This window comes from Protopterus annectens, chromosome 11.part0 (genome assembly GCF_019279795.1).
Source record: "Protopterus annectens isolate FY-2018-M chromosome 11.part0, PAN1.0, whole genome shotgun sequence".
Classification (NCBI taxonomy): domain Eukaryota; kingdom Metazoa; phylum Chordata; order Ceratodontiformes; family Protopteridae; genus Protopterus; species Protopterus annectens.
The window spans coordinates 296420475-296437508 of record NC_056745.1 but is presented as its reverse complement, the minus strand read 5'-3'; the positions used below and the strand labels follow the sequence as shown (position 1 = coordinate 296437508).

Here is a 17034-nt window from a genome sequence, read left to right as displayed (position 1 = left end):
AAAGTAATTTTTGCTGATCCCATCTGCTTACAAGGCCAGCAGTAAAGCCTGACTACTAACATGCTGATACTAATGATAAAATGCAGATAGTCAAGATTATGTGTAACATATTTTTTCTCCATTTAATTTCTCTTATGATACCGAAGTTCAGACAGTTCATGATGAACACTCCAGTTCTATAATCAAGCTTGCAAACTGATTGACAATTGTTAGGAATGCTGGACTGTGTTATTCAAACTATGCAATTGCACCTTAACACTTGGGAGTCTTTCAAGGAACTTAAAGCAACTAGGATCACACTGAATTAGTTTAGTCTCTTATGGTAATATAATCTCCAGTATTTTCTATTTATTTGTTTACTTCCTTATTTAAAATATATTAGTAATTTCACTTTCTGTAAAATGCAGTGTTCTTCAAAAACTGAAGGAAATGGAAGTATGACTACTCACAAGTTACTGAAGGAAATTAACAAGCAATTAATCACATAAAAAGCTTTATAATGGGGCCACATACTTTTAGGAGTATTTATGTTCTGGGATTATTCCCAGATGATTTCAAACAGACAAAAGGCCAATAAGTATAGAGAAAAACTCTATCTTATTAAAGGAATGGTTGTCTAGTAAGGACTTCATAATGTACACATAATGAGTGAGTTAGATCTTGGAATTTGACAAATAGCGGCTACAAAGCAAGTCCTCTGGTGTCAACTCTTTTTATCATTGTGTCACTTTTAGTAAAGTTCTCTGAAGTTCATTTAGCTTCTACATGTAGTTATTATTTGCTTAATTTCTTGGACATTTTCTACATGCTTCGCAGCACTTGATTCCTTCACTGACATCACTGCTATTGCACCACAGTGGGGTTGGGGGGCGGCTGTAATCCTTTTCAGCGGGTTCAAACAAGAGTCATATATTTGAACAATTCACTTGCTGACAATAGCAGTTTAAATACCTTGACATTTGTGAATGAAGAAACAAGGGCTTTCTCTCATACAATCTGAACTTTGAGCTTTGAGAACAAAATACCGGTAGGTTGAAAAACAAACACAATTTTTACGAACTGCACCGAGCTATTTAATGAAAAGCTGAAACAAGCTCCAATATACTAAGCACTTTAACCATCAAACTAATGGCTTCTTCTGAGTAAAAGGAGCATCAAGTCATACAGTTTAAATACAATCTATATTTTTCAACTGACCAATCACAATTGTTGCATAATTACCAAACATCACAGCATACATATTGATATATATAGCATGTAAAATTACACTTATAATTTCTATAAAAATGGTAATAAAACTATTAATCTCAAAAAATTTTAAAATATTAATGAATGACCTTTTTCCCCAAAACCTTTATAACATACAATATATATATATATATATATATATATATATATATATATATATATATATATATATATATATATATATATATATATATATATATATATTAAATACAATAAATTTAAACTCACCCAGACATCAAACAACCATTGCCCTTTGCTTCAATATGGGCATAATAGAAATATGGTCGTTGAGTCCAGGGAAAACTGTAGCATTCAATACAACTTGCCATTTATATTCCAGGGACTCAACTCTAATGTTTTCATCACCACCTCTTTCACTTGTCAATACCTGATCCACTACAAAAAATGTAAACTTCTTAAAGTTGCCACAAACCATAGAATGTGTATATAAGGCATTATGAATGTCTTTGTTTTTTTATGGTCCTAAGGTGTTCTGCTATCCTTTCTCTTAACCTACATATGTTTTTTCCCACATAAAAACCTGAACATGTTGTGCATGTTGCCAAATAAACAACCATCTTAGAATTGCAACAACATTTACCTAGGCATGGAATTGTTTTATTGTACCCCCATACAGTCGCATAGGGTCCATCATTAATATATCTACAATATCGACAAGCCCAGCATTTATACATATGTGAGCATGTATATCTTTCTTTTGATCTTTCTAATAGATTTTTAATATTCAAACCTCTTGAAAATATTATTCAAGGTATGTGCCCTAACTCCTTTTTGGTTTCTGTATCAAATGCTAGATCCCATGATTTCTTAACAACCTCAATAATCTGAGATGTCTGATTATTGTACTTCAAAACTAGGGCTCTGGAATCAAATGATCCAGAATCAAGGGGTTCTGGTCCTTCAATTGTTCCAGTGGTCCCACTAATATCTTTCAAAATAGATTTAAATGATGTTCCCCTTCTTCTCATCACCTCATTTCTGACTGATATCAGCAATTTCAATGGATAGCCTCTGTTTAAAAACATCCCTATAAGGTTATACTGATTGTAAAGTACAATTCATTCAAAAAAAGGGGAAGGGAAGAGAAATATCTCTTCCCAATGAAGAAGTGCCAAGTTGGCAAAAATGGGGGCACATTTGGCCCCCATTGCCACCCCAGAAATCTGATGATAAAATTTTCCTTCAAACATTAGAGTTGAGTCCCTGGAATATAAATGGCAAGTTGTATTGAATGCTACAGTTTTCCCTTGGCTCAACGACCATATTTCTATTGTGCCCATATTGAAGCAAAGGGCAATGGTTGTTTGATGTCTGGGTTAGTTTACATTTATTGTATTTAATTTATGTTATTAATATATATATATATATATATATATATATATATATATATATATATATATAAATATATATATATATATATATATATATATATATATATATATATATATATATATTTTTTTTTTTTTTTTTTTAATTTTGTGTTATAAAATTTTTGGGGAAAAAAAGTCATTCATTAATATTTTTTAAGTTTTTTGAGATTAATAGTTTTATTACCATTTTTATAGAAATTATAAGTGTCATTTTACATGCTATATATATCAGTATGTATGCTGTGATATTTGGTAATTATGTAACAATTGTGACTGGTCAGTTGAAAAATATAGATTGTATTTAAACTATGTGACTTGATGCTCCTTTTACTCTGAAGAAGCCATTAGTTTGATGGTGAAAGCACTTGTTTCAGCTTTTCATTAAATGACTTGGTGCAGTTTGTAATAATTGTGTTTGTTTTTTAACAGTTTTTACCCTGTTGGGTTAGGCATATTATAGGTTGGCTTATGGTCGACTTTCTGACACATGGTAATTTCGATGTATCGGGTTGCACTTCTTTGGTGCCTGTCACTAGCAACCATGGTATTACTAAATTGAGAACATTTATTGTGCTGAACAACAGACCATTTAGGCACAGGTCAAGCGGAAGAAATAGTGGTACCTCTGTTGATACTTTATTGAAAGGGTATGAAAAGAAATTAATTGGATACAAAGCTTTACAGTGGAGCAACCTATACTTTAAAGAGTGTTCATGTTCTGGGATTATTCTCAGAGGATTACAAATGGACAAAGCACCTATAACTAAAGAGAACAACACGGTCTTATTAAAGGGATGGCTAGCTTTATATGATAAAGCAAGCAAAGACTTTGTGTGGTTACTGATTAAATGCAACAACAGTGAGGCTTTCCTTCTGGAGTTAGAAAAATGTCAGATGCACTACGAGTCCTGCACTGTACCAGCTTATGTTATTTTATTACTTTTCGTGATATTCTCTGAAGTTCATTTGGCTTCTACATGTAGTTTTTATTTGTTTCATTTTTTTAAATGGATGCCATCTTGCAAAACCTAAATAATATATTTGTAGTCAGGTGTGGAATGGATTGCAAACTGTTTACCAATATAATACCACTCATAGCTGTCAAATGTGGCTTATGATACAAAAGTTGCATACATTTAGTGACATGGAAACTTAAAGGTTTGGAAAGAAGTTGCATTAAAAAGTATTAAAATGTTCAAAATACAAGAATACAACAGTGCCAGAGTGAAAAAGTGTAAAAGAAAGACAAACAACACTAGAAGTATGTTTCAAATGAGGAGTTTAGGTTGACAGGGAGATGAAATAGGAAGGAAAACTATATCTTGTAGTCAGCAAATAGATATCCTTCCATTATAAGGAATTCATCCAGTTACTTTAATTTTCTGTTATTTTTCTTGCACTGCAAATATTTTCATACTGCATAATGCAACTTCATAATGTTTATGAAGATAATAATACCCATTTACCTTACAAATCATTCATTTGTGACTTGAAAGGAAGTTATATGGCAAACAGCATTTTTATACCTCTTCAATGCATCTCCAGAGCATTTCCCTTACAGTGGATAGTCTCATTGTTATTCTACTTCTACCACTTGAATGGGAGCTCAACACACAGTCTTAGAATGTCATGCCATAGACATCTTGCAGACGCAGCAGAAAACTTTCAACGTGAAGGATGCGTAAGTTATGCTACTTGGTGTGAAGATTAAAAAACACTTCCTGATACAGCATTTACAACTTCAGATGCCACTGGAAAGCATTTTAATTCAGTCATGGCTTTGCTGTCATGCAGTGTGTCCTGATGATACCTTTGGATTCTGACTCAAGCCTGGATAGGCTCCAGTTCCCTTTCTTAGATTCATAGGTTCACAGGTGTGTACCAGGCTAATGGCCCTGGAGCCTTTACAAGCCTAGCCCATAGAAGTGCCCTGCATTGTGTCACCAATGTTAGATCCCAGTGCCTGTATCAAGTAGAGCCACTAAAGTGATCCCCGGGGTGAACTTTCTATTTCCCATTCACTCATCAAGATTTCTCTTCAAGAGGGACAGCAAGGTGCTCTGCTTGACATGTATAGGACCTCTATTTCAGAGCATGGACAGTCTCTGGGTGAGGAACCTGTCCCTCCAGCATGTTCTGTTGATTGTGGTAATGAGGTTGAGGTCTCTGGAGTGTGTAGTGTGGAGGGATTGGGATTTCTTTAGATGTAGTACTTCTAACAGAGCTGGGTCAGACATGGCTTTGTAAGTCAGGCAAAGATCATCTCTAAGTAGGCGATATGAGACAGCGAATAGCTGGAGTCTTTTGAGTCTGTCCATGTAGGACATGTGTTTAATGCCTAGGATCCTCTTCGTGAGGTACTCCTGTGGCCTCTCCAGCTGCTGCAGGTGTCTAGTGAGGTACATGTCAAATGGGGCATTAAAATCAATGACTGGTCTAATGAGGGAAGAGTAGAGAGAGAGATGATGACCTTTTTCTTCCTGGATGCAAAACCTTTGGTAATTAGATGTGCCACATAGAAGGACTTTCTGACCACAGTGGCAATGTGGTGGTTGAAGGAGTGGTTGCTGTCAGCCTGTGTCCCCAGATCTCTTATAACGCCTTCAGTGTTCAGTGTGCTCCCATCGATGTGGTAATTAGTGGGAACTGAGTTTTTACCAAAGGGGATGACGACACATTTTTTGGCATTAAGCTTAAGATCATGGTTTCGACACCAGTCATTGGTCTCAGTGAGGCCTTTCTGTAGGATGTCTGCATCACATGGGGAGTTAATAATGGCTCCCAACTTGCAGTCATCTGCGAACTTGGTCAGCCAGAGTCCCTTTCTGTTGGCCTGGACTTCTGAGAAGTAGATGCCAAACAGGAAAGGACTCAGGACTGATCCCTGTGGGATTCCACTCGTGACTGGTCAGCAGTCTGACTTGGAGTCTACTACTTTCACACTGTGTGTTCTATCTCTGAGCCAATTTGCAACCCACCTAGTGATATTGGGGTTACTGCCTAGTTTGGTGAGTTTACAATAATTCCAGAGTGAGGAATAGTATCAAAGGCTTTGGCCAGATCGCGGTAGGCTGTATACACTGCCTTACCTTCATCCACAGCCCTGGTAACTGACTCAAAGAAGTCAACCAGGTTGAGCAGGCATGGACTTCCTTTCACAAAGCCAAATTGCGTGGGGTCTAGAGTTTGGAGATTTCCTATATCTTTGTTAATCAGGTCCATGATGATGCACTCCATAGCTTTACATATCAGATTCATCAGGCTAATGGGCGATAATTCCTGGGGTCTGTAGTTGCTTCCCTTTATGTAGAGGGATGACTGTAGCAGTGCACCATTCGGTAGGGACAAAGCCTGAGATGAGGCTGTGACTGAACAAGGCACACAGATGTGGTACCAGTTCACTTTGTAGTTCATGTAGAACACAGCCAGGGATATTATCGGTTCCCATGGAAGCTGTATTCTTGGCCTTGGACAATGCATTTTTAACCTGTGTTGCAGTAATGCTGGGTGCCTGGCATTCTTCCAGTACTGTGATTGGTCCTTTATGGGGGAGAGAGGGGTAAAGTTGGCATTGAATCTATCAGCCAGTATTTTGGCAATATCTGTTGGTTCAGTATAGGGGGTGCCATTGTGCAGTAACTCAGAGCAAATCTGGGTATTGCCATGGAAGTTCTTGATATAATTATAAAAGGCTTTGTGATTGTTTTTATTGTCTGCTGCAATACTGCCTTCATAGCTGGCTTTAGAGGATTTGATGAGGGAATCTCAACTTTTTGTTGAGGCTAATAAGGGAGTTTTTTCAGTCTTGGGACTTCACCTTTTTCTGCAACAGTTTCTTCCTTCTGTGGTAGGGTTTATTAATTGCGGGGGACCACCAGATTGACTTCCTTTTTTGGAGGAGAGTGTCTTGGTTCTGTTGGGTATGACTAGTTCCATGCATTTATGTACATGTTCATACAGTGCATTGGTGTATGATTTGGCAGTCATGCAGCTATTTTCCATTAGCATGTGTGCTGTGAAGTTAGCCCCCTCTGTTATTAGGAGCTGAAAGTCAGCTTTGGAGATGTTTTTCAAAGTGGTTACCTTTCCGAGGGTGTGTGTGGGTGAGATGTGGATTTCCATGGTGAATAGTTTATGGTCAGATCTGACCAGGGAGGTATTGACTACTGGTGTGGAGCAATAGACACCCATATTAGTAATAACCAGGTCAAGGATGTTGCTTCTTCTAGTGGGGATCAGAATGAACTGGTCCAGGGCACTGGAATTGATGAATTCCAGGAAGCGTTGGGCTAGTGTATTGGTGCTTGAGTAGTTCTCCCAGTTAATGGAGGGGTATTTGAAGTCTCCTAGTATGAGAGTGTTGGGTTGGACCTTGATAGATTCCAGGGTGCTTAGGAACATGGATTGCGCATCTAGGGAATGGTTGGGGACCTATAGCAGGCTATGACCTGGATCGCCATCTTACCCAATGTTAGTTGTACCTGAAGTATCTCAGATCTGTTATGCTGGGCTACTAGTCAGGAGGTGTGATTATCCTTTATGAATATGGAGGCATCACTACCTTTGGAGCTCAGGCCCATGTTATGGGGCCGAAAGGTGTGGAATGAGTTATAGCCCAGTAGTGCAGGGTTGATTTTTGCTGCTTTAAACCAGGCCTCGGTTACAGCACAAATGTTGATGCGCTCCATTTTGAGGAGTGTTTTGAGGAAGTGCATCTTGAGATTTAGACTTCTAGCATTGAGTAGCATGACCCTCAGATTGCATTTATTTACAGCTGTTATGGTGGTAATTTGGTTTTTGGAACACCACCTAAAAAAGGCACTATAGGGGTGGCAAGAGCCTTAGCCAGTACCCAGAAACCCAGGGGTGACAGATTCAGACCATCTCTGGCAAAGTATTGAGGACTGTCAATCATGTCTTCCCAAATAGACAGATACTGGATCCCCTTAGCATGACACCAGAAACTTAGCCAATTGTTGAAGTCAATCATTTTTTTGTTTGTACTGTGGTATCATTCTGGGTGATGGTATGATACTGCTCAGGGCTAGGGTCATACCTCCCTGGGTCACATAATTCGAAAGCTTCACCATGTCTCTTTTTATGTACTCCAGGGAGGTGCATCTCAGGTCATTCACACCCACATGGACAATGACAGAGTCATACTTGTACTTGTGGAGTGACCTGAGTGCATGTGTTATGTGTCGTATTCTGGCATCTGATAGACAGCTGACTGTTACCTTCTCCTTATTTAACCTGGTGAGTGGGACATCTGTGTGCCTCACTACTGAATCACCTATGATTAGTGTATTGGGCAAGGTGTTTAGCCTTAGGGGCTTAGGTTGAGGGGCACATTGTGGAGATGAGCTATGTGTCCTGTGGTTTGTGCTGTGTTGTGGTGGTTGAGTGCATTTCTGTCTTGGAGGTCTCTGCTGTTGGTGTAAATTTCTATTGAGAGCCTCCATGAAGGTGAATGTGTGGTTTGTGTTTTTATATGAAAGATGTGATGGTGGGTGTTCTGGAGGGCTATGTGTTCCATGTGGTGTGGTGCAGGTTTTGACCTTCTCCTCTTGACCAGCAAGTCCAGTCTTGGCTGGAGAGGGCGTAGCTTCAAATTTGGTGATATAAGTACATCTCTCACAAGCCTGAGTGTTGGGAGGTAAGAGGAGATGGTTGTCTGTGTACATGAGGCAGTTGCTACACTGCCTCAGAATGCCCAAGTGCACCAGGTTAATAGGAGAAAGCACAGGGAATTGCCTCTTAATCATGCAAAAGGGGTGGTCATAATTACTAAGTACTGGAGCTATTTCCATGAAGAACAACTAGTGCTGATGGCACTTAGGTGTGCTACAATAATTGCTACAAAAACCTGTTGAAGTGCAAAGCAATTAAGCTATTTGAAGTGCAAGAGAGAAAGAACTAGCAATATTCAAGGGAAAAACTGAAGAGCAAACTTTCTGGCACCAGTAATAGTTTTTCTCAGAGCGGCACCACTAGGTGGAGCTTAAACAAGTGTAAACCCATGCAAACCTGGGCTTTTAAACCACAAAGTTGAAAGGGATGGAAAAACTGCCCAAACAGCCAATAAACTACAATTTCTTTGCCAGACACCACTCGTCTTGTGGTATATAGGCTACCTAGTGCTTACCACTCCCACTGATAAGCTAAAAGGTTTCCCTCCAACTCAGAAACGCTTGTGGGGCTCAGAAGCTTACAAACAGTCCTGGATACAGCAAATCTGTATTTGGACTAGACTAGTTACAGGAAAGATGGGAAACAATCAAACATGCAGGCTTTTAAACCAGAAAGTCAAAAGGGATGGAAAAACTGGCCAAACAGCCAATAAACTACAATTTCTGGGCCAGAAACCAATCCTCTTGGGGAAGATAGGCTACCTAGTGCCTACCACACCCACTGATAAGCTAGAAGGCTCCCCTCTAACACAGAAAGACTTGAGGGATCAGAAGCTTACAAACAGTCATGGATACAGCAGATCTGTACTTGGACTAGACTAGTTACAAGAAAGGCGCAAAACAAGTTAGTACTTTTTTTGTTTGTTTTTTTTTTTTTTACAGCAAAGCAGCTAAAACAGCAGTAAAAACAATTCAAATGCAGTGCAAGTGAACACACTTGAGTCTGTAACAATATTACAGCAAATACAGTTTAAATAAATGCAATTAAATAAAACAAATGACTAAAACAAATGCAGAAAGCAGTAAATTAGGAAAAAATCAAAATGGAGACACTTAGAGTATCTATTTCCCTTCCTGATGTTCTTGCAGTCTGCCATACACCAAAACTGGATCCACAGAGCTTAAACAAGTACAAACCCAAGCAAACATGGGCTTTTAAACCAAAAAATTGAAAGCGCTGGAAACACTGCCCAAAAGGCCAATAAACTATAAATTCTGGGTCAGAAACCTCTCCTCTTGTGGTAGATAGGCTACCTAGTGCTTACCACTCCCACTGATAAGCTAAAAGGTTTCCCTCCAACTCAAAAATGCTTGAGGGGCTCAGAAGCTTACAAACAGTCCTGGATACAGCAAATCTGTATCTGGACTAGACTAGTTACAGGAAAGATGGGAAACAATCAAACATGCAGGCTTTTAAACCAGAAAGTCAAAAGGGATGGAAAAACTGGCCAAACAGCCAATAAACTACAATTTCTGGGCCAGAAACCAATCCTCTTGGGGAAGATAGGCTACCTAGTGCTTACCACTCCCACTGATAAGCTAGAAGGCTCCCCTCTAACACAGAAAGACTTGAGGGATCAGAAGCTTACAAACAGTCATGGATACAGCAGATCTGTACTTGGACTAGACTAGTTACAAGAAAGGCGCAAAACAAGCTTAGTACTTTTTTTGTTTGTTTTTTTTTTACAGCAAAGCAGCTAAAACAGCAGTAAAAACAATTCAAATGCAGTGCAAGTGAACACACTTGAGTCTGTAACAATATTACAGCAAATACAGTTTAAATGAATGCAATTAAATAAAACAAATGACTAAAACAAATGCAGAAAGCAGTAAATTAGGAAAAAATCAAAATGGAGACACATATCTATTTCCCTTCCTGATGTTCTTGCAGTCTGCAATACACCAAAACTGGATCCACAGAGCTTAAACAAATACAAACCCAAGCAAACATGGGCTTTTAAACCAAAAAATTGAAAGCGCTGGAAACACTGCCCAAAAGGCCAATAAACTATAAATTATGGGTCAGAAACCTCTCCTCTTGTGGTAGATAGGCTACCTAGTGCTTACCACTCCCACTGATAAACTAGAAGGCTTCCCTCCAACTCAGAAAGGCTTGTGGGGCTCAGAAGCTTACAAACAGTCCTGGATACAGCAAATCTATATCTGGACTAGACTAGTTACAGGAAAGGTGGGAAACAAGCACAAATGCAGGGTTTTAAACTAGAAAGTTGAAAGGGATGGAAAAATGGCACAACAGCCAATAAACTAACATTTCTGGGCCAGAAACCACTCCTCTTGTGGAAGATAGGCTACCTAGTGCTTACCACTTCCACTGATAAGCTAGAAGGCTTCTCTCCAACACAAAATGGTTTGGGGGGCTCAGAAGCTTACTCCTGGATACAGCAAACCTATATCTGGACTAGACTAGTTACAGGAAAGGCGGGAAACAAGCTTAGAACTTTTTTGTTTGTTTTTTTTTTACAGCAAATTCACTAAAACAGCAGTAAAAACAATTCAAATGCAGTGCAAGCTAGCACACTTGAGTGTGTAGCAATATTACAGCAAATATAGTTTAAATAAATGCAATTAAATTAAAAAAATACCAAAACAAGTGCAGAAAGCAGTAAATTAGGAAAAAATCAAAATAGAGGCACTTAGAGTATCTCTTTCCCCTTCCTGATGCTCTTATAGTCTGCAGCACATTAAAACTGGATCCACAGAGCTTAAACAAGTGCAAACCCAAGCAAACATGGGCTTTTAAACCAGAAAATTGAAAGCGCTGGAAACACTGCCCAAAAGGCCAATAAACTATAAATTCTGGGTCAGAAACCTCTCCTCTTGTGGTAGATAGGCTACCTAGTGCTTACCACTCCCACTGATAAACTAGAAGGCTTCCCTCCAACTCAGTAAGGCTTGTGGGGTTCAGAAGCTTACAAACAGTCCTGGATACAGCAAATCGGTATCTGGGCTAGACTAGTTACAGGAAAGATGAGAAACAAACAAAAATGCAGGCTTTTAAACCAGAAAGTTGAAAGGGATTGAAAAACTGGCCAAACAGCCAATAAACTACAATTTCTGGGCCAGAAACCACTCCTCTTGTGGAAGATAAGCTAAAAGGCTTCCCTCCAATACAGAAAGTCTTGGAGGGGCTCAGAAGCTTACAAACAGTCCTGGATACAGCAAATCTGTATCTGAACTAGACTAGTTACAGGAAAGGTGGGAAACAAGCTTAGTACTTTTTTGTTTGTTTTTTTTTTTACAGCAAATCAGTTAAAAAGCTGTAAAAACAATTCAAATACAGTGCAAGCTAACACACTTGAGTGTGTACAATATTACAGCAAATACAGTTTAAATAAATGCAATTAAATTAAAAAAGGACTAAAACAAATGCAGAAAGCAGTAAATTAGGAAAACATTAAGATGGAGGCACTTAGAAATGTGAGCTTTTAAACCAGAAAGTTGAAAGGGATGGAAAAACTGCCCAAACGGCCAATAAGCTATAAATTCTGGGCCAAAAACCACTCTTCTTGTAGTAGATAGGCTACCTAGTGCTTACCAGTCCCACTGATAAGCTAGAAGGCTTCCCTCCAACACAGAAAGGCTTGGGGGGCTCAGAAGCTTACAAACAGTCCTGGATACAGTAAATCTGTATCTGTGCTAGACTAGCTACAGGAAAGGCAAGAAACAAATGCAAATGTGGGCTTTTAAACCAGAAAGTTGAAAAGGATGGAAAAACTGCCCAAACGGTCAATAAACTACAATTTCTGGACCAGAAACCACTCATCCTGTGGCAGATAGGCTACCTAGTGCTTACCCCTCCCACTGATAACCTAGAAGGCTTCCCTCCAACACAGACAGGCTTGGGGGGCTCAGAAGTTTACAAACAGTCCTGGATACAGCAAATCAGTATCTGGACTAGACTAGTTACAGGAAAGGCGGGAAACAAGCTTAAATGTGGGCTTTTAAACCACAAAGTTGAAATGGATGGAAAAACTGCCCAAACAGCCAATAAACTATAATTTCTGGGCCAGAAACCACTCATCTTTTGGTAGATAGCCTACCTAGTGCTTACCACTCCTACTGATAAGCTAGAATTCTTCCCTCCAACTCAGAAAGGCTTGCGGGGTCAGAAGCTTACAAACAGTCCTGGATACAGTAATTCTATATCTGGACTAGACTAGTTACAGGAAACGTGGGAAACAAGTGCAAATGCAGGGTTTTAAACCAGAAAGTTGAAAGGGATGGACAAAATGGCCAAACAGCCAATAAACTACAATTTCTGGGCCAGAAACCACTCCTCTTGTGGGAGATGGGCTACCTAGTGCTTACCCCTCACACTGATAAGCTAGAAGGCTTCCCTCCAACACAGACAGGCTTGGGGGGCTCAGAAGCTTACAAACAGTCCTGGATACAGCAAATCAGTATCTGGACTAGACTAGTTACAGGAAAGGTGGGAAACAAGCGTAAATGTGGGCTTTTAAATCACAACGTTGAAAGGGATGGAGAAACTGCCCAAACAGCCAATAAACTATAATTTCTGGGCCAGAAACCACTCCTCTTGTAGTAGATAGCCTACCTAGTGCTTACCACTCATACTGATAAGCTAGAAGGCTTCTCTCCAACACAGAATGGCTTGGGGGGTTCAGAAGCTTACGCCTGGATACAGCAAATCTGTATCTGGACTAGACTAGTCACAAGAAAGGTGGGAAACAAGCTTAGAACTTTTTTGTTTGTTTTTTTACAGCAAAACCACTAAAACAGCAGAAAAAACAATTCAAATGCAGTTCAAGCTAGCACACTTGAGTGTGTAGCAATATTATAGCAAATACAGTTTAAATAAATACAATTAAATTAAAAAATTACTAAAACAAGTGCAGAAAGCAGTAAATTAGGAAAAAATCAAAATGGAGGCACTTAAAGTATCTATTTCCACTTGCTGATGCTCTTATAGTCTGCAGCATACCAAAACTGGATCCATGGAGCTTAAACAAGTGCAAACCCATGCAAACATGAGCTTTTAAACCAGAAAGTTGAAAGGGATGGTAAAACTGCTCAAACGGCCAATAAACTATAAATTCTGAGTCAGAAGCCACTCCTCTTGTGGTAGATAGGCTACCTAGTGCTTACCACTCCCTCTAAGCTAGAAGGCTTTCCTCCAACACAGAAGGCTTGGGGGGCTCAGAACCTTACAAATAGTCCTGGATACAGCAAATCTGTATCTGGACTAGACTAGTTACAGGAAAGGTGGGAAACGAGCTTAGAACTTTTTTTTATTTGTTTTTTTTTTTTTTACAGAAAAGCAGCTAAAACAGCATTAAAACAATTCAAATACAGGTTAAGCTAGCACACTTGAGTGTGTAGCAGTATTAAAGCAAATACAGTTTAAATAAATGCAATTAAATTAAAAAACGACTAAAACAAGTGCAAAAAGCAGTAAATTAGGAGAAAATCAAAATGGAGGCACTTAGAGTATCAGAAAACAATGCCAGCAGATATATAAATAATTCAGTCAAGCAAAAATGAAGACAGTGCAGAACTCTGAACAGTTAAAAAGTGCCAAAAAATATACTTATCAACTCTATTTCCAGATTGTTTGAGAAGCATACTCAGTCAGAACACAAGGAGATTCTAGCAATGGAAATATAACACAGAAAATACACCTCAGACAATGACAAACAGTTAAGATGGGCTGGCTCAAACCCCCCCACCTGAAACTAGCTTCTGAGCTACCCTGAGAAACAAAGTGCAGACAACAACAAAGGACAGAAACAATACAGCAAATATATAAATAATAAAGCAAATATATAAAAATACAGCACAGTGCAAACTGAGTTGCAAAAGGGTACTTATCAGTTTGGAATATAAGATGGGAAAGTTTCCAACTCTGCTCACAGACAGGAGAATTTACCTCTATGCTATATCAGCTCTGTACAAATTCAAAAAAATGCAGTGGTCTGCATACTTGGTGGACTTAGGGAGAGCAGGGTTTGATGAGGGTTTGTTCACAAAAACCCTAAATGTAAAATAACTGCCCTGAAGCACAAGTGCTAAAACTGAAACTAAGATGCATAAAATAGCAGACAAATTTAATCAGGCTACTAACAAGCAGTAATAAGTGCAGAATAAGAGCACTTGCAAATACTGAATAGCATAAAGTCGGTATTGGAGAATGAATGAATGCATTATGCACATTACTATTCCAGTATATTGCTACTAATCTTTATCGCATTTGGGCCTAACTAATATCACAAAAACAGTGTCCTGCCATATTACATATATGTAGTGGGACATATTGATGGTATTAAACACCACCTACAAATCTAGTAGCACTACACTAAAGACTTGTTTGTAAAGGTATGAAAATGCTTTTAGTTATAAAATGCAATTTTTGTTAAGAACATATGGTTTTGTTTACAAATGCTGTTTTTTTTGTTAATTTAAATGGAGGTATTGTTTAAAGTTGAGTGACAATTTATATCCTAAGGAATACAATAAAGTATGCAGCAGCACAAAGCATACAACAGCAAACAGTGCTTTAGTTCTCCTGCAAAAGTGTTATTAAAAGGAAGGACACAGTACAGACCATTACCTATCAATGGAGAGGGAGTTATATAGCCAACATTCCTGGTGATTACTAGCCATAGAGAGAATTAGAAGAGACCTTTGCCTTTCACTGAGAAAAGGTATTGTGACCAAGAGTAAGGACTCTTGGAAGTGGGAGGGTTTACTGAAAGTTTGGAGTAAAATCCATCTATGGTGCATTTGTAAGATTGACAGAACTTTGCCTAAGAATTACCTGGATTTTATGCCAGATGTTATGCATCTGTCTGGGCAAAGAAATCAAGAAGAGGAAGTAAAAAGTGCAAGCTAAGGAGTAAGTGTGCATTAACCTTGCCTTTATAATTCACTGTATATAAAGTACACTGATCTTGAAATCCTGCTTCCAGTGTGTCTTATATACAGCACTGGTGGAGAATGTATACAGAATTTAGACAGTGTTCTATATGACAATACATATTCATTCTGCTTTGCAATCTCCAAGCTCACCTACATTTATTACTAACTTCCCCAAAGTGAGAAGTGAGGCTTGTTTTTCATGTTCACTCGGTTTATCAAAATGGAAAATTTCTTGGAAGTTAGACTGCAGAACAGCTTGAAAATTATGCAGTATACAATGACCTTTGAAACCCAATGCCAAGTACCCCAAAATGTTCTGTCCCGGAACAAAATCCAACCCTGCCCATTTTCTGATAAAAGATTCAATGAACACTTTTAAGCATTGGCAGCATTCTAAAACATGCCAAGCTATTGACTCCAGCATTTTAAGTAGCCATTACAAAGCTACTACTTTTCCTTTCATCTTGACCCCAACAAATCTATCAAGAAACTATAATTACGTGACTAGTATCTGTCAACCCACCAACTGAATACCTCTGGATAGTAGTAGATGTTATTGCATATCCCACATTTATAATGTCAAAATCCCTGCCCTATGGACATAATCATACATTATTCCACAACATAAGGAGGCAGTTCTACTGAAATCAGTCATAAGCCTATAGATAGTCAGTCACCACTCTTAAAAATATTTGTAGTGTGCACCCAAGGAAACAGCCTTTCTACTGCTTTGTACTCCATAAAACTAGTAAATGGCCCTTCTACTGTTTTGTACTCCATAAAACAAAGAAATATGCCAAGAAGAAATTGCCATGTCTATGTTATCAGACTTTCCAAAGCATCTGACACAGTGCCACACCCACTGATGATATCAACATTCCTTGATTGAGACATCAACAAAAATATCCAGTGGTTTTATAGTTATCTCAGTTCACACAATGTGTTCATTGGCATGATTCATTAATTAACTTTGTATTCACAACAGTGAGTTTTCTCATAAGGATTCAAATTACCCCCCCACCTTATTTTATAAATAGCTATACTCAATACCACAAAATTACCTGCAATAGTACAACACACAGACAGCTCAACACTAATATGCTCTTCTTCAAATATTAGTTATCTCTGAACTAACACCAAAGTTGTATTCACTGAAACAGAAATCTGGTTCACAAAACCTGACCTACTCCTAAATCGTAACAAAACCAAATTCATGTTGTTTTCCTCTCCTTTCTTACATTTCAGCTACAGCATGCTTAATGGATTGTCTATAGGTAAAGCAAAAACACAAATTGTATCACAAAGAATGCTGCTGGTGTAATCATCGATCAAAAGTTAAAATTCATTCAACATGTCTAATACATGGCAAAAAAAAAAAATCAACAACAAATTAAGCCTACTCTACAAAGCCATACCATATTTCACTATTTTATACCCAGATAGCCACAGCCTGTACATTTTGCCTTCTTACCCTGTTCTATATATCATTAGTTTTCTGTAGTCTTCAATCTTCTCAAATCACTGTATTAGAGCAGAATGCCAATGTTGTTGTTGTTGTATCTTTTGGCTTTTCCCGGTTAGGGGTCGCCACAGCGGAACTCCGGTCCGCTAATGATTGGCAGTAGATTTTTACGTACTGAGTAGAGCAGAATGACAATAAGATTGCTAAATTTGCTACAGACCTATGGAAAAAAAAAAATCACACAACTTTTGAAAAATCAGCAGACTTAAACTACCTCTGTCACTCTTCCACATTAAAATAGCCAAAGATATATTTCATTTTATTATTTATTCAACATTTGTTTACT

At 38.4% G+C, this 17034-nt stretch overlaps 1 protein-coding gene across 9 annotated transcripts in view; it reads right to left on the bottom strand.

Moving 5' to 3' along the window:
- ABCC9 (ATP binding cassette subfamily C member 9) overlaps nucleotides 1-17034 on the bottom strand; it is a 1652866-nt gene that overhangs the window by 49974 nt on the left and 1585858 nt on the right. The window lies entirely within an intron of this gene.